Source organism: Dasypus novemcinctus, chromosome 13 (assembly GCF_030445035.2).
Source record: "Dasypus novemcinctus isolate mDasNov1 chromosome 13, mDasNov1.1.hap2, whole genome shotgun sequence".
In the NCBI taxonomy this organism is placed as follows: Eukaryota; Metazoa; Chordata; class Mammalia; order Cingulata; family Dasypodidae; genus Dasypus; species Dasypus novemcinctus.
The window spans coordinates 50549915-50574996 of NC_080685.1; the positions used below are offsets into that span (position 1 = coordinate 50549915).

General features: G+C 34.2%; 1 protein-coding gene and 1 long non-coding RNA gene across 10 annotated transcripts in view; one reads left to right on the forward strand and one right to left on the reverse strand.

Moving 5' to 3' along the window:
- Positions 1-25082, forward strand: part of DNM3 (dynamin 3) — a 693285-nt gene that overhangs the window by 348644 nt on the left and 319559 nt on the right. The window lies entirely within an intron of this gene.
- LOC101423548 (uncharacterized) lies at positions 4235-20062 on the reverse strand. Of its 2 annotated transcripts, none has more exons than XR_001118398.3 (3): positions 9972-20062; positions 7777-7871; positions 4235-6243 (listed from the first exon to the last, which is right to left on the reverse strand). It is a non-coding gene; the product is annotated as an uncharacterized lncRNA (long non-coding RNA). The 2 variants fall into 2 exon arrangements; XR_002796147.2 differs by having other exon boundaries at positions 7777-9521.

Consider the following 25082-nt stretch of genomic DNA (forward strand, 5'->3'; position numbering starts at 1 on the left):
GCTCAGCCCTCTGTACCATCTGGTCTAGACTTCATTACAGGCTCACCTTTGCATGCCAAAACTGGTCAAAATGCTCAACCAAACCAAATGACCTTTCATTAAAAAGATGTTTCCTAGGTTAGTCAATACTTGTGGATGCAAAGCATTTCCCCTCTTCATTATACCTGCTTACATTCATGAAGGTTAGCTTTCAATCTGAATGTTGATGTTAATAATAATGCTCATCATCATATTCATTAGCATTTATTGAGTTTTGATGGTCTACCAGGCACTGAGCTAAGTCAGTACTTTCTTATCATTCTCCATTTTAGAGATGAAGATTGAGACTCAAAAAGAGATGAGTAACTTACCTAAGTTGCTGTGTGTCAGTGCTGTGCTCTTAATTGCCTCAACATTTTTAAACAAATGTTTACTAAGCACCTATTATGTACCAGACAGTATCCTAGTCACTAAGGATAAAGTGTTTAGCAAGGAATTCATGGTACCTACACCCATGAAGTATATTTACTAGTGGAAAAAGCATATAAACAAACAGGAAAACCTACCAGATGCTGATGACAGGCTAAGAAGAAAATAAACTCAGCAATGCATTTGACTTAGAGAGAGTGTAAGGGATGGGGGTCATGGAGTGAGAAGACTTTAATTTGGGTGGTCAGAGAAGGTTTACATTGATTCCTTGAGGTAGGATTGAGCCCGATGAATTTAAGGAACTGAATTAAAGCCAGTGTGACTGGAGCAAAGAAAGGGAAAGTGACCCCTAAACTATTTTGATTTTTACTATAAGAATGATAGGAAGCCTTTGAAGCTTTTAAACTGGAGAGTTACATGATCAGATTTGAATTTTTAAAGATCCCTTTGGTTGCCTGGTGGAGAATGGATTGAAGGAGAGTTGGATTGGAGAATTGTTAGAAAGTATTGTTGTGGTATAGGTAAGAGTTGATGGTAGCTTAGATGGAGCTGGGTTGATGGAAGTCGATAGAAACGATGGATTTAAGAAACTTTTCAGAAGGTGAAACTGACATGAAACTTGTCACACTTACTAAATATTGGTTGACTGTGTAAGTTTCTGCTAAACTGTAAGGCTCTTGAGACCAAGAGCCATTATCTTGTTTTCTGTTCTGCCACTTGTGGACACAACACTGGTTGGAGTGATTAAATAAATACCAGATGGGTTAAAGTGTGATTGAGTGAATAAGTGTACCATACTAATTCATCAGGTTCTGGTATCTCAAGTGACTGAAATAAATTATTGAATTATTGGGTAAAATTGCCATTAGAGATAAATCACCTTAGAATTTTCCTAATTTTCATTATTGATGGTTAATGAATTTTTTTCTTCCTCTGACTATATAAATGGGACTTCGTGGATTAAAGATCTTTAAAGCACAACAGGATATTCTCAACTGTTATATATACACATTGTACATATATTTTACTATAGTTCTTGGGAGGGATATAGAAAAGAAAGGACAAGGTATGTGGGATACAATAAAAACTATCATTTCAAAAGTGTTTTGGTTCTAGATAACTATATTAATACTTTAAAATCATATTTGGAAAAAAATTATGGCCTTTCTTTAAAATATGTCTAAAATATGAATTTTTAAAGACTAGGATATTCTAAGTCAAGGAGTAAAGAGTCTATTTTCCTTGGTATCAATGAGCAGTTTGCAAAGCACAGTTAAAATATCTCTGAAGTAAGGGGATTGCTAGTTTATATACAATGATGGCACATAGTCATTATTTATTCTATTTCTGTGATCTAACATAAGGTAGAAAAACCTTAATGAAATATTCATGGAAAAGTAGGATAATGTACCCAACTGAAACATTTCCAGTGGAAATATACTAACCTTGCATTATTGAAGAAAATCCAAAATCAGCATTGAAATAAGTTAGAATTTTAAGAAACTACAAACCCCATTTTTGTGGGTTGAAGTATTTAGATAACTTGATAAAGAGATTATAAACTTCCTTTATAGGGATATTGTCAGTACTGTTTTTATTGTGTAGCTGTAACAGAAGACAAATATAATTGGTAATAGGAAGCAAAATGACAGTTACATCCCCGGACAGCCAAAATTGTGAGACCAAGAAGTTATAGAAATCTTCAACTCTCTTTCTATTTTCACTTATACTTTCAAGATCATGCCTACTCTGCTAGATCAGCATCCTTCTGTGATGGAGCAGGGCACAGGATCCATCCTGTGAACATTTTGTAGTTAGCCAAAGTTTAGATATTTTCACAAAGCAGTCACAATAAATATTGAACTTTAATCCAATTGTTACTTAAAATTCTTCATGATCATAGTTTTGTGTTTTCTTCAAATATATAAACTCTCTCATATTTTTAAATGTAGGATTATTTCCTATAAACATTTCCAAATTCCAGGTTTATCTGAAGATTTATAATTTTGTGAAAAAATATTCAGTAAACCATAACAGCAAATGCTACTTAAAAGTTATTAAAAATACTTACGTATACTGTTTATATACCCATATATATATATACCCGTATAATCTGTTTGTTCTACTAAAAATTTTATGCTGGAAGGAAAATATTGTCCTTTATATTATCTTTTTTTCAGAAGAGTAAAAATTTTAAACGTGCCTCATTTAACAAATAAAAAAAAACACACAAAAACATTGATAACATTCTCACAAACATTTTTCAAGAGCTAAGTAACCATATAAAACCAAGATGTTAGCCTCATGTTTTAAGAGTAAATTATTTGAAACTTTCTTGATTGAGGATGACTCTGCTGCCCTGCCAACTTTCCCTTTCGAGTTTGGTGAAATGCAGCAGTCTCCTTCATGTTCTTACTTGGTTATTGTGTCATCCTGAGAGCCATCAAACACTATCCTGGGAATTATTCCATATATGGTCTCCTGTAGACAACATATGCAACAGGTTGTGTAAATCATTTTAAATTGGATTGTACTATGTAAATATTCTCTAAGACATTTTTATATTGTCTTCCTGTTTATATTTTACATTTGTGAAGTATTATTTAGCACATTATTTACCAGCCATAGGACTTTTATTTAAGGTAAAAACCTGCATTTCACAATATGTTTTTGCAGAAGTGTGTTTTAGAAGATGATGTATTTCCAAAGAAAAGATTGTAACCTTATTACTATTTTTACTTCAGAGTTTAGCCCCATTATTCATTTTTTTCTTTTAAAAGAAGTTATAGGGTCAGGTTTGGTTAAAACATCACAATATTGTAGAATTTTTTTAAACTCTGTGTACTCATAGTCTTAAGACTAAATCTTTCATTATTAAAAATGGAATATCTAAATGAAAATAGTTTGCTTTAGTCCAAAATTCCTACTTGCAGTGTTTAATTATTAAATTTTTAAAAATGTTTTGGGTGTCTTTTGTTACATTTTTTAAAGCTTTGACCAGAATCTTGTAAGGATGATAAAAATTAATTTTAAATATTAAGGTTAAAATGTTTTAATGAATCAAATCAGAGTTGAAAATTTCTAACTTTATCCAGTTCCCTCATTTTCTCCTTAAGTGTTTGAAATATTCCAATGGAAAAGCTGAGTGCAGTTTATAGTGTATAAGCTGAAGTTTTTACATTTCCTTAGAAGATAGGACAAAATATAAATTGCATATTCATTAATCCCTTACCTTGTTCTTTCAGAAAAGACTGAATTACCTGAAAATCTCAAGAGTATGAAAGTGTTCAGTAAATGGGAGCATTGACCCCATGAATTCCACATGTAGAACTGCAGTGTAAAGTATAAGCCCCTTCTTAATCAAACCATAGAACAGTATAAATCAATATCAAGGTTTCAATTTCAACTTTCCATATATTAAAAGGACAAAATTATTTTAATACATTTGAAAATTATATTGGAAGTAAATATTTTTTTCACATGTTTTACTCAGACTGGCAGAGTTTATTAACTCAAAATGCATGATTCTCTGGAATTATTACCCTTCCCCCCCTTCCCTTCCTTCCTCCCTCCTTCCCTCCTTCCTTCCCTTCCTTCCTTCCTTTCTTTATTTAAAAGAAAAAATCAAGATGTAGAAAATTAAGCTTAGTTTATAAATTAGAATTATTGGGATCATTTATGGTTTGTCAAGCATCAGATTGAAGTTGTATTATTTGTTGTATTAATTTTGATATTGATTATGGGATGCTGTAAAACTGTACAATAAACATCAAGAGTAGTGATTTACTGACAACAGTTAGGAAAAGAGAACTATAGAAAGCACAGGAACATTTTCAGAAATGGGTTTTATTATATTTCATAGGCACCACTCACTTTAATTTTGGTGGGTTTCAATATTTGAATCAGAATAAATGATAAAATAATAATAATACATACGAATTAAGTATTAAACCAACAGATTAAAACTCCAGGCCCCCATGCTCCCTCATTTTGGTTGTAGCTCTTGGTGTAGATGCTATGGTGTGAGGGCTGTTTTCTTTCAATGGCTGGTTGTCATTCAGGCTGGATTGTCATGTGACTGCCTGTCTGTGCCTGCTGTACAGGTGAGCGGATGTTCTGCACAGCAAGTGTAGACAGGCAGACACATGACAACTCCGTCCAGCCAGGCCCTTGGTTCCTTCAGGTTTCCTTTGCTCATGGGCAGATACAATCAGTCTGTTTTCCACATTTGGTGATTTTGGAGGGGAAGGGGGAAGGGAGAAAAACACACAATAGAATTAAACATTAAAACATTATGGAACTAAAAACAAGTTAGACTTTTGACTTTATTCAGAAAGTACACTTATACATTTGTGCCAAACGTGCTAACATGGATAACTGGCATAACAGAAAACTCACATTGAAATTTTAAGGAAAAAAATATCCCATTAAACACAAGGTTTATTCTTAAATCCAATTCATATTTTTACTGGCCCACATGCAGTCAGAGTTCATAGTAATTGAACCAGATGTTTTTCCTCTTCTTATAAACTCTGCATATTTTAATACTGAAGTTAAAGATAAAGACTATGTTTATACATGTTTCTTGTAGTAGATAAGTACCATAGCCTTGCCTATGAAAAATAAATTTGTCATTTACATGGAAATGACAGCCATTTTAAAAATAATTAATGAGCCTAGTGTATTTGGCTACTCAAACAGCTGACTTTGATATCTGATGCTTTTATAATGGGAATCTACAATAAGATACATATTTTTTTACCAATACTTTATTAATTAATAGTAAGTTATTTAAATTTCTCATTTTCCTTATAATGCAAAACTTCAAAGTATGGATGTGAAAACAAAATAAAAAGCAATTGTGAGCTTAAGTTATACATCTTTAGATTAACTACAGGACTGTGCCATGAATCAAAAGGTTATAAACTAAAAGATAATAACCCACAGTGATGCCTAGAATGTGTTTTGGACATTGAAATACAGTTACAAAATAGTACCTTAAACACAGAAAAAGAAAGCTTAATTTCACTGACAAAAATTAAAACCAGACCCTTTAGAAAATTTCCTTTTAATTTATATAGAAAGAGTTAATCATGTTAAATATACGGATGTAAAATTTAATTATAGTGAGTAAAGAATAATCCTACTTGCTGTATTAATATAAATGACCAATTCACATCCGTAGGAGTATTTACAAATTCCTTTTACAAACAAAATATCCAGATAGTCAAAATTCCAAAAAATGTAAATTCTTTAAAAAAATACCTTATTGTCCAAGGATTGTACTTAAGAATTTTTTCAAAGATCTTTGAAGGAAACAGTTTGTTATCTGTCCCCGCCCCCTTTGGTAAAATTCTGAATAAATAGCAAATAGAAACGTTATAGAGAAATAGTTTTTAAAGACTTGAAAAACGACAGTTTTCTACAAGTCTGAACTATGCAATGATTAGATTTGATATAGTTTTAACAAAGAGTTGATAAATACAATTTTCTGTTTATTTAATTTCAAGAAATTAAATGTCTGGTTCTGTTTCTGGCCATAATTTCAGAATAGAGGAACTTTTTCCCTTGAGGGAATTAAAAAAAAAATCCGCAAACTTGGCTGTTATTAAATAATTACAAGGTTAGAGTATGCAAAAAACAAGTGTCCCAAAATATTATTTTGTTATTGTTGCTGCATTCAGTGTGACAGAAAAATATTGTAGAGTGACTCACTCACAAAGACTATATTGTTGGGAATTAAAATTGCTATAATTCTGTATAGCTTTCCCTCTCTCTCCCATACATAATTTGATCCAGTTAACTCTGCTCAATTAAAGGAATGATGCATGCAACCTGAAAAAATAAAAAGAAATATTTGTGAGTTCATATGTTATCCTTTAATATGAAACAGTTTTATTAAATCAAGATATCCAAAAACTTTGAGGCTGAATACCCATAACTGTTTTTCAGGGGGAAAATCTTGCTGAAAAATGATTTTTACTCATTAGGCTTTTGGATAGATTTTTAAAACAGAATTATAGTAAGTATGTGGCAGATACATACTTCATAGTTGTGTTGAATCAGTATCTAAACTTGCTAAAAAGATGAAAAACTGAAAAAAATATTTAAGACCTTTGTTTCCTGTCTCCCAAATTATAGGGTCAATATTTGTTTATTAGCATTTAAAATATGAGATAAAATAGGAAGGAGCTATTCACATTAATATTATAACATGTAAGTTTTAATCTTGGTGGTTACAGTTTCTTTTTTGCCTTTCATTTCTTATCTAAAAAAAAAATGCAAGCAAAGAATTAGCGTCTAAGCCTTCTACTGCAACGTTAAACCAAAGCAGCCCCAGGAAACAGACTGCCATGACTAAAGTTAGAAAATTTAAATTGAAGGTTTAATTATCATCTTTAATTTATTTCATTTTTCCTATTTATTAAAACTAATAAACATTCTTAATAAGAGACCTTAGAAAAATGGGTAAATATTTATACCTTCATAATTTTCAGGACACCAGTGTAAAATGAGATTTGAATTAAGAAAGTCGAAATCTTAACCCAGTAATTTTCTATCTTTTCACAGGTTAAAGCCTGACCTTTTAGTTATTTTAAGTCAGGGTTTCTGAGTGCTGGTCTCTTAGTTAGTATTTGGAAATTATTATGATGGGGGCTATACTCTTTAGAGAAGAAGAAAGTGAATTGTGTTTAAAGAGCAGATCTCTTATAAAGTAATTGAAAGCTTTGGCTTCTCTTTAGTGAGGAAGAATACTTATGGATGCTTGAATTTTAAAAAAATATTACCAAGTAGTACTTTCTTTTTATTTCCTATAACAGCTTAAGACCTCAACCAAAAATGGGGGGGAAATCATTCATTAGGAATTTTATGTCTAAATTCTTTCCCACAGAATGAAATACGTGGGTGGTCTGTAGGCAAAGAGGTGGGGGTAGTTAGTATATTTTAGTCTTTTAAAAATATAAACATATTATCTGGGCCAATAGCCCAAATGCCAAGCAGGAAGGACATTAAACTTATTGACTAATTGCAGAAAAATGATCAGTGTGAAATGTGTCCCACTGTAAACAAACTTTCTTTGATTTTGAAATCTATGTTTGTTTTTAAAAAAAGGTTTTAAAAGATAAGTAAGCTCTTTTTTATCAATCCTATTCCAATTAAGAAATGATGGTGTTGAAGCTGAACTTTTTCTTAGATGGTAGAAAAATTGTCCTTTTAACCTGGCACTTCAGTTTAACTTATCAATCATCCATATGGTAAAACAAAAAACAATTGCTAAATTTCTATGAAGTGTGGTTTGGACAGGCGCTGCAAACCACTTTTGCTTTATGACGATGTACAATGTTTAACAATAATACTTACACTTACCATCATATCCAGGGTTGGCGTTAGTTGAAGATGTTCACTGTTGGTTAGTTCCCTCTGGAATAGATTCCATGACCCCTAAAATATTTGTGTAGCTCCTTATAAAGTAATATCAAAATGAAATTAAGTATTTTTCTAATTACCCTGCAAATAGGTAACGCTTTTTTATTATGTGTGTATAAATGCGGGCATATGTACCAGCGCATAAGCTACCAATCTACCTTCATTCAGTAAGTTTATAAAATGAGCTTTTATTTTGATTTTATAATTTAGTTCTTAAAACTTAAAAATAAATACTATTCTTCTTATTTTTTAAAACTTTGTTCCAAAAAGGTTCTATTATGGGACTCATGCTTCTGCTACAAAGTATTTCTTATATTTCTACTTCTGTACTAACACCAAGGACACCCTTGCGTCCTTTCTGTCTCCAGGCTAAAAGTAATCCTGAGAGAGGAAATAGATGAGGGACAAGGGGGAGGGTGGGAGGTTGACGTCTTTGAAACAAAAAGTCTACTTAATCTAAAGAAATAAATTTAAATTTAGTATGCTTTTTTATAAAAGCGAGTTAAGAAATTCATTTGGGTCCACAGAATAAAAACAGAAAATTTGAGAACTTTAAGCATTACCAAAGTATCATATAACTATCCTTACTTTTTAGTAATTCTATCTACTAGTAAAAATATATTTTGTGACCAAAAAAGCTCCTGTAAGTTTACTTAATAGTTTTTCAAAATTTTCTATATGAAAGAAACTATATAGAATTTTAAAACCTCACTTGTTCTATTAAAATAATTAATATGGAAGTTGTCAAATCAGAGTAAAAAAAGATGAATTTATTGTCTCGTATAAATGGAGAAGATAGCTGAATTTCTTCTTGCCTTCTACATTTTACCTAAAAAGCATGAATTGATGAGAAAAAAAAAATTTTTTAGACCAGTTTTGGGATTATCAGGAGAGTAATTTTTTAAAATAAGTTGTTTTGACAAAAATGAACTTGGAGAGCTTTTTATAATAAAATGTTTTCCAGAGAGAGCTTGCCGCAATTTTTGGACTGTCACAAAATGTGTAATTTAAAGAATTTATAGTAACCCCTGTACCTTTAAAGTTGAAAGACAAAAGAGATTACATTTATTTTTCACAAATAGCCTTCCATAGAACAAATTGTTTTCATTATATAGAATTGTTTGGGGGTAGGAATAAATAGGTTATGAGGGAATTAGGGGATGAAGCAGTTATATTTTTCCAGAACTTTCTTTAAGGGCTTCACCACTAAGTTCGCAGATCATATTGCAACCCAGACTTCTCTATTATTCTCTCTATTGGGATTTTATTCAGCTTGAGGGTTTTCCTCCCTCCCACCTTCCTCCCCCTTTCCCACCCTGCTTCACCTCCAGGACTGCTGGAAACTGACCAAAGAAAACTTCTGCCTTCCTTTACAAATTCCTTTTTTATCAGTGAGATTCTAGACAAAGTAACTTATCATTTTAAATGCTCAGAAAATAGGAGCAGTGTTCAATATAGGTAAGTGGGCTCAGCTGACCAGCAATTATCACCCATTCTCGGATGTATTTCTTTTATTGTAATACAAAGATATTATCTTGTGATGTCTAAAGAGAGAGGTTTGTATTACCTAATTTATTTGCTTGCTGACTCGATAAGTTCTGGTTTAGCTCTCTTCTCTGCTCTCCTCCCATCTGCAATTGTCTGGTGGGCAAAAACTTGGCAGACTCTTCTTTCATTGTTAGATACTATTTTATAGGTATTTATATTATGTAAGTAAATTTTCAGAAAAGCTATCCATAAAGAGTTTTAAAAATTGTAAATAATCTTTACTCTGGGGCAAAATGGGTTCCATCTTAGTAGGTTAAAAGTTATACATATAGCCCTTATTCAAACTGGTTTTTCAGTCTGCATTATTACATTCAACAATTCAAAACAAGGCTTAAGTTATTCTTACAAGTCTGGAGTGAGTTTTTTCATATTTCATTTTGAAGTGGGAAAATACTTGAATTATAAATCTTCAGAAATCAAATAACATATTAAAGTGGTACATATCACACATTTGTTATTTTTTAAAAATTGAATACTTTGTTATCCATCACACCTATATTGTTTTTCTCACACCTTAACAAAAATCATTGGATCCCCACCTAGGATCCCCTGGTCACAGACCAGGTGAACCATCAAGAAGGCCTTACCTACAGGTCTTCCTTCTAGTCGTCCTTTCTCTGCAGTGTCCCCAACGTCTTCTTGGTCCCTAGTGTGCAAAACCTGTGAAGAGAAACACTAGATATGAGATTCAAAAAAAGGAGCAAACAAATGTCTTCTCCTTGGAAACAGCAAGTTTTGTCCCCAGCAGTCCATGGCGTTGCTCTCCCTTGCCCAGTCTAACCAATGTGCAGACTACTGTACAACGGCATTGTCCTGAACAGGTAGTCTGAACACTGGGGCGACGGAGCAGGATCTCCAGAAGCTTCCATCTATTTACTTAAAATCCTCTCCCCGTCTTTAGGAAAAGCCTCCCTTCCTGCACCAGGGGTTGCCTTCGGCTTTCCCCCCTGAACTCTGCTGCACTGACTGAGACACACTCAAAGGCTGTGATTTCCAGTCTTGACGTGGCACATTTGCTGCAGACTGGGGAACTGGCAATGAATTTAGGACCAGGAAAAGGGGGAGGGCTGGGCTGGAGAGTCCATATATGGGATGATGTCACCCTGGGGAGGTTTGGGTATGCGCTGTGCCGCTGGAGAGACCGCTAGAATCGCCTGCTCTCAGACATGGGTCTGTGCATAAAATGGTACCAGATGTTTTAGTGTAATGTTAAGCAGTCATTTCATCTTCAGGCCAGATTTTTTTCCTCAACTGGGCAGGAAGTGGGCCCCAGTATGGAAACGCTGTAAAAAAAAAAAAAAAAAAGTCAAGATGTACAGTTCAGCTGTGGCCAACTGAAAGTAAGTTAGTGTAGAAGTACAAATTTGCTGTCTGTTCAGGGCTAGAAAAGTAATTTGAAGATAGAGGATAGATAAAAAAGTAAACAGAAAGTTGAACACTGGAAGTCAGGGCTCATTTGGAAGCCTTTTTGCGCTTTCCTGTGATACTTTATTTTCTGGTATTTCGCTCGTCAAAAAGAGCAGATAAGTTCTTTTTTTTCTCTTTCTTTCCCTCCTCCTCCTTGTCTGTTGGATCTGTCAGCGGCTTGCAGGCTGCTCTAGAGTCGAACAGTAATTATAGCAACTTCCTGAAAGTGAAGCCCCCATGAAAAGTCTGGAGAAATGTTCTTTGTCATGGCCTCTACATGAGTAATTAGTTCCACATGTGGCCTTCTTAGTTTCCCTCAGCTACTTTGGCTGGCTCTCTGAATGCTGTGCTATAGCTTGACCTAAATAAACTTTAAAAGTTTTGATTTGAAGCATCTACTATGGTATAATCACTCTGGTCTCCTAACAAATTGCCTCTGGTAGATCTATGTCATGTATAGAATTGTTTTTCACTGGTAATTCCTGATTCTGTTTTAATATTTTGTTTTAATGGTATTCTGCTGCTGCTTAGTTTTATCTCTGGTTAAATGAGTCAGTTGAAATTTGCGAAGTACTGACTGCTTGACCAAAGGTTGTAAGATATCAGTCCACTGGCATCTACTTTTCTTCTCCTGTTGTTGCTGTTTTCAATTATATATATTGTTGAATATTCAGAATATACCATTCTCTGACATTCTCTCCACAGAATTCTGATTAAAGTTAGAGTTGCCTCTAACAAGGACTTGATTAATTGCCCTTTGGGAGACCAAAATTTGAGAAAATTCCTAAGTAGCTTCCAAATTTAATTTGAGTAACCAGGCTAAGAGACTTAGCATTCTTTAAAGTGTTGCAGCCAAAACAGTCTATTTCTACTGACCTTCTGTAATACTTTTTAGAAACAGAAAATATACTTTTTTAATATACCTTGGGTTGAATATTTCCAACGCCATCACATGAGAACTGTCTAAAGCATTTGCTTTTCAAAAAATGGCTTCTCTTGAATTAAAGTACCATGAAAGTGTTCAAAAGTTATTGTAAGCCTTGTTTACCTTGTGTGAAAGATTAAATAAGATAAAAATAGATTATTTAGTAACTTAGAATGGAAGAAAGAGATTAATAGTAGGTATATCATTCACAGGAGAATTAATTCCTCAGTGAAAATCAGAGGAATTCCATACTTGTCTTGTTAGGTCTATTCAACTCCCTTTTTAAATTTTTCTGTCACTGCTTGCATAATATTGGAAATAAGGAAGTGTGACTAAATACGGTCTAGTGAGTCATTATATGTGGATACCAACTCTGTCCTTTTAAGTGTCTATACATTTAATCCCAAATCATCTTTGGGGAGCCAAGAGCCAGTGTGAAGATAGTCAACCAGTAATCCAGAATTCCAGGTGTGGGCCTGTTTCTGTCACAAATTATGAAAGCCTTTTATTCTGCTCTTCTGTTAACACTTTGAGACATGCTTTGGAAATATTTAGTAAGACAAATGAAAGGTGGTTTCTGATCACACTGCTCTATGATTTCAGCTTACTTCATACATCTATACCTTTGTACATGGTTCTCCCTATACCAAATAGGGATTTTATGATGTTTTATTCAAGTATCTTAAAGGATTTTCTACAGAAACAACTATAAATGATGTGTTCCTCTTAGCACATAAACCCATCTTCTTTGGCTTTCAATTGACTAAAATTCCTTAGAGTTATCCTTATTTCAAATCGTCCAACAAATATTAATTCTTGCTTAATCATGTGGTAGTCATAATGCCAGGGACTGGGCATATAAAGATGAGTACAGTCTGATTCCTGCCTTCAAAGAGCTTACACTTACTTACAATGTTAGGAATGCTAATCTTGGTTCAAGTTCAATCTAAAAAGTCTTCGATGCCTCTTTGGAAACTCTGGCATTGATTTGAAAATGGCTTGAGGATTTTTTCTATGTCTGAAAAACTATCATTTGAAAACCTAAAACATAATGGGTTATAGAAAGCAAAATTAGACACAATGAAGTCCTTGCCCTTGAGGAATTGACATTATTTAATGTATTTCAAAAGTCATTGACCAAAGTGATTGTTCAAATCGATGAATGGTTTTGGGTGACTACAAAGTTTTCTGTTTTTTTAAAATGTCAATGGAAAAGGAATACTGCTACAGTTCATTTTCATGCCCAAGCTTGGCAGATTTTTATGACTTTAGAAATTCTCACTGAAACCAGGACTGAAACTTTTTTCTGTTAATAATAGTTTATCTACAAATAAAGAAACAGGGTTACTAGTGTTTACAATTCGGGTATTTTCTGATATCCACATATGCAAATTTAAGATAATATTTATGTAGCTTTAAATTTTTTTTTGTTACAGGATTAGTACACAGGAATTATAAAAGTTCAAACAATATAGAAGTAGGTAAAGAAATATTTATTCATCTTCCCCTCTACCCTCCTAGCTCTTTCTGCCCTTCAACCCTCACCCCACTAAATTAATGGTAATGGTTTGGTATTACTCCTTTTCTCACCTTCTCAATGGTCATTATACAGCTTCTTTATAGACTAAAAAATCCTTTCATATACATTGTGTCAGTTACTTGTAATAACACCATGGGAGAGATATTTTCATTGTTCCCATTTTTTGATGTTGAAATCGGGAATCAGAGAGGCTAAGTATATTACTTCGTAGGATTACTTAAGTGGCAGAACTTATGTACTGCTTGTGCTTAAAGCACACTGTCAGCCCACAGAGGCAGGTTTTTTTTCCTGTTGAATTCTTATAGCACTTATAATTGTTGTTATTAAATTGTCAATTAATTATCGCTGCCTTTTCATAGTTTTGTACTGAATACTACCTGTACTGTCTTGTATTTCATGTAAGTGGACATTTTTCCCAAATAGTATATAAGCTAATTGAAGACAGGGACAGTATTTGCTTTTATTAGCCCGTAGTAGGACATTCAGTAAACTACTGAAAGAATAAGTAAAAGCCATGTAATATGTGTGTGGTTTGTGATCAAACCTTTATCATGATAATTTTAAAAATTAAAGTTATCTTTTATCTTACGTGAAAAACAGTGCAATTTTAACATGTATATGTGTGTACTACAGCTATATATCAGATTGCAATATTCTTTTTGAAGTAAATGTGAACATTGGACCAACCGTTTTTCTTTACTTATTTTTGGACTTATAATCTCTGGAAGCATCCTGTGTACTAAACTATCAGTCATAGAATCTTGTGTGAAAAGCAGGATCTAACCAAGTTGTGGTGTTTCCTTTCTTGGAGTTTTCTCTTATCCAGTTTGTAGCTGAGATAAAAATCGAGTTGACCTCAGTTCATTTGCAAATTAGAGACGAAAGCCCCACTTAGTTTGGCATTATGTTGTGTGGATTAGCACTTTTTTTTTTTTATTAGAGGGAAGGCAGTCCCCTAATTGCCTGTATTTCCTATTTTGTTAGGACTCAAAAGGACTGGGAGATTTGTTATGAAGCTTTCCTCTTTTCTTCCCTTCCCCTCATTGTCAAAAAATAGCTGCCATTAGATCAATGCAGTGAAGTGCTACTTTAGGCAAAAAGGTTGTAAAATAGAGGAGGTATATTTTAGAAGAGTTGACTGGTTTTCCTTCAAAGACTGAAAAAGAAGTTAATTTGGAACAGCTATAAATCATAAACTTAATTTTATAAGCTTCCTAAAGCTTGCAAAAAGCAAAGATTGTGAGAGAGTTGATTTTTAAACGGGTGTGTTTTGTTTTGCCTGTCTCTAGAATTTCCATTGTTGAGTCTGTTTATTTGGAAATCAGCCTCTAATCAAAAGCAGTATATATTTTATGAACATTATTCCCTCAAAACACTTGAGGAAAATAATGTTGCATCTTTGAGTTTTAGTAACCGTTGGTATACAAGGGAACTATTTCAATATTTCAGTAATATAATATATCCTGCAGACAAACCTTAAAATTCTAGCTCTGTTGCACTCCAGTCACATGATGGAAAATAAATGATTTATGACTTGAGTAAAATTTGAAGCACTGTCCTGAAATCTTTAGGGAAAACATCATAAAGAGTTAGAAAATTGTTGCTGGCCTGTTTGGGCAGTCTTTAAATGAGAATGTTCTAGGCAGGTTCAGGTAGTCTCCTGCCTGCTTCAACCCTCAAAAGCTGATGAGCTCCATCTAAATGCTATGTGTTATAAACTCCTGTTAAATCCCATGTTAGGATCAGACTTTAAAATGAGCTCTGGTTCACCTGGACAAGAGAAACATGGAGTCCTCAGGTCATTGACCATTTTAGAATATTGACTCCTGATGTTCTGTGGCATCACCAATATTTTATTTCCTTAGTGATACTATGAAATGAGCATGGATGATATAAAAGAAAAAAAAAAATCTGTATGTTTCACATGAAGACCCAGAAACCACTCTCCCCGACGAGGGGTAGAGAAAGCATCCCTTCTGTATCTGTGGGTACAAGTGAAGCATATTGGCTACAAGGACATGTCCATGTGAAGGAAAACTGTCTGCTTTACCCAGAATACCCATAATTATGTAAGAGGTCATCCCTGCACCCCCTCCCCCAATGGCTCCCTTGTCTGTTTGCTCATTGTTTTTTGCTTGTTGTCTGTTTTTTGTTTCAGGAGGCACTGGGAACTGATCCCGAGGTCTGTCTGCTCCCTGCCCATTTTTTTTTTTTCGTTTTTGCTTGCTGTCTTCTTGTTATCTGTTCCTTGTTTGTCTTCTTCAGGAGGCACTGGGAACTGAACCCAGGACCTCCCATCTGGGAGGGTGGGCCTGAGCCACATCCTCTCCCAAGAGGTCATTTTGTAAGCTCCCAAGTCTTTGTCCTTATTTTAGAATTTACAATCCTCTGGTATATCCAAAAGGGGAAGATAGATCATATGAATTTCTAAAAGAGTTTGATGCAATATAAATCTGTTTAGTTGTGTATATTATAGACACCTTAGAGTGGTCTCTCAATTCTTTTCATTCTCTTGAGAATTTATTCAAGCTTCCAAGGATACATGAGGCCTTATTGAAACATTTATTATTCATGTCACCATTGAAATTTGCATAACTTTTATATTAGAAAAAGCAACTACATAAATTTTATATATAAAGTATATAAAGTGGTTTATCTTGAAAGGCTATTTCCATGTTGTAAATGAGTATTAATCAAGTCTCTTTATAAACACTTACATTATGTGATTATTAATCAACTCAAAATGGCTTTAATTTGCCATACAGAATCAGATTATATAACTTCAGTAACACTCTGAACTACAGTGCAAAAGCTTTAGATAAGGAAAATGAACTGTTTTCCATTTTTAAAATTTTGTTTTGTTTCTTGTTATTTTATTTGAGCACTTATTCTATGCCAGGCCCCAGTCTAAGTATTTTTCAAATATGATATAATTTAATCCAACAACTCTGAAAAGTAGGCTTTCTCCATGGTTACAAATTAGGAAGCTGAAGCTCAAGGAGGCAGTGTTGTATGAGGGGTTCTGGAGCTAGACTGTGTGGTTTTGAATCCTGATTTCATGATTTATTAATATGTGACTTTATTAGATTAACTATTCTGAGCTCTAGTTTCCTCATCTGTAAAATAGGGTTTTTGGGAGAATTAAATGGGTTAATGTTTGAGAAGACCTTGGAACAGGGCCTAGCCAGGTTTAGACCTCATGCAGGTTAGTGGCTACTATGATGACCCACTCAGACCGGTACCCAGTTTTATCTATTAATAGTTGAGCTGGGACTCAAAGCCAGGTCTGGGTGACTCCAGAGCCCAAGCAACAGCAATAGCAAGTACTGCTGAGGAATAAAGCATGTCTTTTCCCTCCAGGTGTTTTACTTGTAAACAAGTCAAAATAGAAGAAAATACTTGATTCCAAAAAGAGACAACAGTTATTTTTAAAATATAGTAGTTGTGGGTCACTCCTTAAGATAACTTTTTGGAGAATAATTTTGGAAAGACAGTAATGATATTATTCATCCCTGAGTTTACCTGCTTCTATTACAGTTTTTTTTTAATATATATATGTTAGTATGTATCTGTGTGCATATATATGAATATGCATATTTTAAGTAAACCTCATCTGTATGAGAGAATTATCAACATCAAAATCAATTCTTTTCCCTTTTTAAAGTAACTTAAGACTAGAGTTTGTGCCATGGTTTTTGTAATGTTAGACATTTCTTTTAGTGTGTGCCCATTAGACCTTTACAGCAACAGTTGAAGGTTAACAAGGAAATGTTATGTAGGAAATACCTTTGTAATTTTGCAAATACAATATTTTTAGGGGATTTGTTTCTATACAGGTAAAACTATCATCCACTGCATTTAAAAACTGCATGCACACTTTGTCTATTATTCGTTGAATTTTTTTGGAGAAAGAGTTCCTTTGCCCCCAAACTTCTACCCTGTAACAAAGTGTTTTCCTCTGTTACAATTTACTTCATTTCCATTCCATCTTAGTTTTGTCCAGAAAAAACTAGCCTTGAAGTTCATTGACTAGAATGAGTTAAGATTGCTTTTGAAATAATAGCTTGTTTCACTGGAGAACTAGTAGATTTTTAAATAAACTTTTTCTTTAAGGGATCAGGACCCCATTGAAAATGTTTAAGGTGATCTCAGGTGCTACCTGGACAGCATGTGTATTCAACTCCTGGAGTGGGTGCTTGAAGCTCAACTTCCCTGCACAAGCATTTTCAGGGCTTCATGAAGTTATTGCTGTGAAACTCACTAATAATTTATTTTCGAGGTTTCAGAAAAGAGAAAACAAGAACCAGGATAAGTAGTATAAGAGGAGTATTTGGTTTTTTTTTTTTACTTTTCTAGAAGAATGTGCCTTCTGCCAGTAGGGAAGTCAGTTTGAGGATAGGGGACTTCTTTCCTGCTTTTCATATTTCCAGACTGTGGTGAAGTTTATGGTACTGCATTTTAGTAGGTTAATTTTTTGAAAGTTGAGTCCCTCATTTTTTTTAACCTTTAACAAAGATGAGGAATCTAGTAGAATTTGATTTTCCAGTAAATTTTGCCCTGTTTTGTAAATTAACCTTAGTCTAGTCCCATCTTTGCCTTCAGATCATAAAATAACTGATATTTTATCAGTTGGTCACCCAGTAATACTAATATTGTTTAGGTTATATCCAATTGAATTTAATGTGTTATTCTAGCTGTGTTTTATTATTGCTTAATTTTATATTGTTTAGGTTCTATGTTGAATATTCAGGTTTCTTTATATGAATTACATGTCTGTTGCATTCCTGTTATGTATTGTTTTCAATGCATCTGCCTTATGTATGTACATGCAGGGTGTTCTGAGTATATCATATTCCCTACTTAAAGCTACCATCTCCAAAATACATTTCTCCTTCACATTCAATAAAGAATGTTTCAGTGATTTTTTTGCAGATGTATATGCTGACAGAAACTGTTTTGAGACCATGTTAAAAAGTTTTCACATGTAAGATAATTTTCATAATACAATTCCCTTTGCTTGCCAATTTGTAGTATAACTGTGAAATGAAAGTTGATTAACATTCACAGTGAAAATACTGAAGCTCAGTCTTTCCATGCCTAGAACAGAAGATAGTGGTGATTTAGTATTTGTACAGATTTAATTAGTTATGTTTGTTGTAAAAGTTTTACCTTCCTTGCATTTTAAATTAAACCTTTGCTTCTTCGATACAACTGAGATATAAGAGGAGCACCAGTATTGATTGGTCCAAGTTCAACTCTGCCATTTTCTCATTAGTCAAATGGTATAAGGATATCTACTTCAGAGTTGGTTAGAAGATCAGAATTAAATCATAAGTGTAGAATAAATTGGGATTTTGAGTACATTCCACAACAGGAAATTGCCACTGCAGGGCCTTGAAGCAGGTGGTCAGGGTACTGTAAAAGTCACATTCTCCACCCTTGGGTACTTACATGGTGCTTCTGAACATTTAAAAAGAGGGGGAGTTGAGAATACTTTGTTAATTAAACTAGTTATTTTGTTAAAGGGAAGTATATGTGTTAATTACTTGTACTATATTTCCATCATATAATCAAAAGGCATTTACTGTAAGAGCATTATTTTTCTCTTCCTCCTTTTTTCTACTACTCTGCCTTCTCTTTCCCTAGCTCAGTGGGAGATAATCCATAGCTTTCCCTTCTTCAATTCAGCCCCCATTTTTCCTGGTCGTCTTTCTTTTCTTATTTCCATGTCCTATCTCCTCCTATTTCCATTCTTTCTTATTTATTTCTTTGTCAGCACATGATATTGAAATTGAGCTACCAGTAAAAATATTTATGAGTTTGTTCAATAAGATTTTGTTTCTTGGGAAGCGGATTTGGCTCAACTGGTAGAGTATCTGCCTACCACATGGGAGGTCCAGGGTTCAAACCCAGGGCCTTCTGACCTGTGTGGTGAGCTGACCCACATGCAGTGCTGATGCTCACAAGGAGTGCCATGTCATGCAGGGGTGTCCCCCATGTAGGGGAGCCCCAGGCACAAGGAGTGCGCCCTGCAAGGAGAGCAGCCCCCCATGAAAAAAGCACAACCTGCCCAGGAGTGGTGCTGCACATGCAGAGAGCTGACGCAGCAAGATGATGCAACAGAAAGAGACATAGATTCCCTGTGCTGCTGACAAAAAAATGCAAGCAGACACAGAAGAACACAGAGCGAATGAACACAGAAAACAGACAATGGGGGAGGAGAGGAGGAGGGTAGAGAAAGAAATAAAAAATCTTAAAAAAAAAAAAAGATTTTATTTCTTTTCCTTAAATTTGAAATCAGGTAAATTTTACCCTATGTATGCACTCGTTAAAAACAAAGAGCTCTCAAACTCAATTAAAATTTGCTTTTATGCTTCCATGTGGTCATTTAAATAATTTTATGAACCAGTGGCTTTCGATGTTTTTCAAAAAACATTAAATGTATTCAAAATGGAGGAGAGATAATTCTCGCGCTTTAGACTGATCACACTTTTTTACTTTAAATCAGCTTTCTCATGGACTCCAAAGAATATTGCATACCAAATGTTTCCAGATAATCCATATAGACCTTATTGCCTATTACATTCATTTAACCTTTTGTTGCTTTTGATCTGCTGATTCATCTGAAGCTGTTGTTTGACTTGTGGTATGTATATCTCATCTTTCTAACTTAATCATAAGCTCCTTGAGGACAGGTACCATGCCCATAGTTTTTATATATGCCTCACAGTGGTCTCCTAATGGAATCAGGTCATAAATACACATTGATCAATCTGAGATTTTCCTGAATATAAACAGTAAAAAAAAAAAAAGGGATTCCTTCTTTAAGGAAGAATGAATCATCTAAAAATCACTGTCCTGAATTTTAACATCTTTATTTACCTTTATAAAGACTTTAAAAGTAAACTCCAGTGTAGACTGCTATAATATGTAGGCTGCTTGTAGTGCATCTGAGAGTGTGCTTAGACTGTGCCACAGAATACTACAAATGCCATTTTAGTTAAAAATCACTTGAGGAGGAATTTTTTTAATGAATGTCTGCTGGAAAACCACTGCCAGGAGAAATGTGGAAACCACATGAAATTCACTACATAAAGAAATCTGGTTTCTATTTCTATACCACATTTTGTGCTAGCAGGAAGAAGATAAACAATCTGTTTGAAACTAAAGCGAATGGCAAAGGGATAAAATTTTAAAATCCTACATAGTAAATGTATTTTGGAATTTACAAAATTTAATCTCATCAAATAGGAGCCTTTAAGAAAAGAGAAAATGTATTGAGTCTTATAGCTCTAGATATCTCAATGTTATAGATGAGTAATTTTGCTTTCTGTTGATGTTTAGTAATATAACTCTAATATTTGTTTAAGTTGAAATTAATATGAAAGTCTTACTGTGGTCTTTGGTAGGCAGGCATTATTTAGGGAATGAGAAGAGGGAAGGAAGCAGGAAAACCTTCTTGCTTTGTTAGCATTCCATCCCTTATAGCAATAAGAGGATTTTGATCTAGCATTTTAATTTAGCTCTTTAAAAATCTTTCTGAGAAAAGGTGTGTGAATGGAAGAGATGGGAAGAGAAGAGTTGAATTTTTTTTTTCCAGAAAAATATTCTGGAAGTTCTTTTTAAAAATGTTCTATTTAGTGACCTTTATACAGTTTAAAAACTATGTTGTTGGCATTTAAAGGGGAACAAACCTGATTAAGAGCAAATGTATTGTCAATAATAAAAATGCTAACATTTGAAGCATAAAGACCAAATATTCAAATTGTGATTTTTCCCTTAAGTAAACGTGACCAAATCCTACATACCCAGGTTTAGGAGTAATAGACATGCATTTCTGAATTTAGTAGGCCTTGTGCATTGAAAATCCTGTGAGATCAGAAAGATTTAAGATTAAGCTGATTATATACTTAAGTAGATGAAAAACTTTTCTTTCTATAGCTTGATTTCTACCCCACTTTATTGTGGAAAAGGGATGTTGAGTAATTGAGCTTTGCTTAACATTCTTTTTTAGAGTGGAGCCTTTATACTATTTTAACTTAAAATTTGAAAACTTCTAGCTTGATACACTTAATAACTAATACATAATTTGTCTAAGCCTACATTCAAAGCCAAGTATCCTTGGAAAGTGCTATCTTTCAGGTGAGATGTAAAAACAAACTTCCAGTCACTTCGTTCAATTATTCTTATACTCATTCACTTCATGCACATTTATCAAGCTCCTACCATGTTTCAGATAATATATTATAGATACAAAGATAAGCAATACAAAATTCATGCCTTCAAGGAGTTTGCTTGGGATCTCTTAAAAGGCAAAAACAATTGTTAAAAAAAAAAAAGATAACGATTTTGATGTTTTGGATAAATATGCATTTATACAAGCTTAGATTTATCTAAAAATATTCTACTATCTGTTTAACCAGTTGTTTTTCATTAGGCAGTAGGGTATAAGATTTGAGGGTTCCAGACTATGGGGCTATCTGGCCTATGTGTGTTTCCAACTCTACCATTTACTTTGCTTTGTGACCTTGGGAATGTTACCATCTTTGTTATGACCTTTTTTCATCTGTAAAAAGGGAATAGGGTAGGTTGTGAAAATTGCATGGATTAATCCTTTAAAGCTCTTAGCATAGTGCCTGATGAATATTAAGAACTTACTAAATGTTAACTTCAGGGATGATTATCAAAATATTTAACAACCGGACGGCAGACTTGGCCCAGTGGTTAGGGCATCCATCTACCACATGGGAGGTCCGCAGTTCAAACCCCGGGCCTCCTTGACCCGTGTGCAGCTGGCCCATGTGCAGTGCTGATGCACGTAAGGATACCCTGCCATGCAGGGGTGTCCCCTGCACAGGGGAGCCCCACGTGCAGGGAGTGCACCCCATAAGGAGAGCCGCCCAGCACGAAAGAAAGTGCAGCCTGCCCAGGAATGGCGCCGCACACAACGGAGAGCTGACGTGGCAAGATGATGCAACCAAAAGAAACACAGATTCCCATGCCGCTGACAACAACAGAAGCGGACAAAGAAAGAAGATGCAGCAAATAGACACAGAGAACAGACAACTGGGGTGGGGGGCAGGGGAAGGGGAGAGAAATAAATAAATAAATAAATCTTAAAAAAAAAAAATTACCAGTACAACATGGGCACCAGCCAATCAGAGAGTGGCTGATGACCGTAAAAATCTGATATGACTACACCAGTGCATACGGTCTGGATGTCAGTTGACCTCCATTGGTATTATTATTTACACTTAAAACTTCTGAGCCAAGATATAAAATAATGAGATATGGTTTCATGGTCCCTGGACTAGACTCTAGAGCTCACTAACCCTGGGCTTTCTAGATGCTATAATTCATATTTTAAAAATCTTTTTAGCTTTAAGTACCTAGAATCAATATAGACTTATTTTCATGTTCCAAAAGTTTTTCGTAGCTAATTACTTCAAGAAAGACACTAGAGCCAGGCCTTAATATCTCTATTTCTTTCCCTAACATAGGTTGATGATTGTTACAGTATAGACTTTTTCAACCTTACCACCTCCTCCTCCTCCTCCTTCTCCTCCTCCTCCTCCTTCTTTGAAAAGGGGATAATAATATCTAAGGGTGCTTGCTGCAAATGAGTTTTTAGAAAGAGGTTGTACATTGTGCATTCTATATATAATTGGCCAACAGGTTTGTGATAAGGATAGAACAGATATAAGAGCATTTGGGGAATGCCTTCTGGTGCTAACAATCCAGTGCAATAGAAAAAAATAAAGCAAGGAAAGGGAATAGGGAATCTTGGAAATGGAATTGCAGTATTAAATAAGGAGTTAGGGGAGGTAATGTCTGAGAAAATATCTGCAAGAATCCAGGGAGTAAACTTGCAGATTGCTGGGGAAAGAGCCTTTCAAATGGAGAGAAGAACAAGTCCAAAAGTCCTGAGGCAAGAGCCACTCGGATAGAGTAAGGGGGAAGGTAGGAAGAGGTGAGGTCACTGTCAGAGACCTGCATAATATCTGAGTGATACAAGATGGGCATAGAGAGGGGGATGAGGGATGTCCTAGTAAAGACTTCTTGGAAAAGGTACATCTTGAAAATGGATAGGTTATGAAGAGACATATAGAAAAGGGAGAACATTCCTCTTAAGGGAAGGAAAATGAGCAAAGGCACAGACAATAGAAGAGATAAGATTGGAGAGCATCCAAGACAGCCTGCTGAGAACAGGGCTGTCCAAAAGGGAGGGGGCAGGAGAGCGATGTTGGATAAACACAGTGGGATCAGATGATAGAGGGTCTTGAAGTCTAGGCAGAAAACTTTTGTTTTCTGCTGTTTAAAAAAAAAGTTTCCAGTCAACAGAAGCTAACTAATGATAATCTTAAAGTCCAAATTTAAAATTGTTGTATAAGCTGTATGTATAAATTTCTATAAGGTTTGTTTTCAGAGACAAATACAAAAAATATATATAATTTTATTGATAGTTTTTATTATAATTAATACAGAAGAACTACTGATACTTTTTAAAAAGTACTTATTATTAAAAGACTCCCTAAGAATCTACTACGTGAGCTATAGTGATAAGCATTATGCCTTGATAAACTAGATGTTACTTTAAATACTAAAATAATAATCCTGTTATGAATAAACTTGATGTTGGTAAAAAAACATGCTGGGGATCTTTGCTCTAACAGTTTTCTTCCTTATGCCTATGATCAAGCTTTAAACATAAGGGTTGTTTCACTTACTGGTATGTTTGTATGATCACGTATACTCATAAATGTGGAACAGAATGGGAGTGGAAAATGAGTTGTCATTCAAATGGTTATACACTTCCTTTGGAAAATTATCTTGCAATTAAAGCCCGTTGCCATTATTTATTAATTTCTGTCTCTTAATTTTCTGTTCAATGCCCAGCTCTGCAAAAAGATGATTGATAAAGAGAAAAGGCATTTATGGGAAAAAACAAACATTACCTGTGTATACTGTTAGATTCACACAGATTTTCAGATGGCTTCATAGGCTCATATTTTTTCCCAATGCAACTCTTTGGAAGAAGAGTTTTTACTTGAAAATAAGTTCATATCACAAAATGACTTCTGCCATTCTGTTTCTGCTACAGAGCATTCATCTACTGAGTTATCCAAGACTGCCAGAGTGAATATAGCCTGCCCCACATAGAACTGAATTTATTTTTCACATGGATTGATCACCTCTAGAAATTTAACAATAGACTATAAACAAGTTTCTTTACTTTCCAAAAGTGAATGACATTTAGTGCTAAGTTTATTTTCATGAAATCTATTTTAGGAAATCAATGATATGATTATCAATTGTGATACAGGATAGAATGTTAGTAGACTTTTGATTATATTCCTGGCTTCATTATTATTTTGCAGCAGGAACGTGTCTGCTCCCTTTGTTATTGACTTTTCCTGAGTGTCTCCATAAAATAGATGAAAAATACCAGCTAATGCCCTGCAAAGTTATTATTCCAGTTTGTGCCATAAAATATTAATTACTTCTAAAAATCATAAAATTACCCTATTAATAGACTGAAACACACTATAAACAACATAAATATCTGAACTTTGTTTGGGACCTGGATTGTTTAATCCAGTAATTTTGAAGACAGACTTCAGAATAATTTCATTAGTTTTTGGATGACAGTAATTTAGGTAGAGATGTTAATCTCCTGTGATCAAAATTCAAAGTGGCACTTGCTGTTCAGACCAATAATGAATGAAAAATAGAATAAAGTACAGGAGGAACAAATAAATGACATAAGGAGATCAATACCTGAATGTTATCATGGACCATTTTGCAGCTTAAATACAACATGATAGG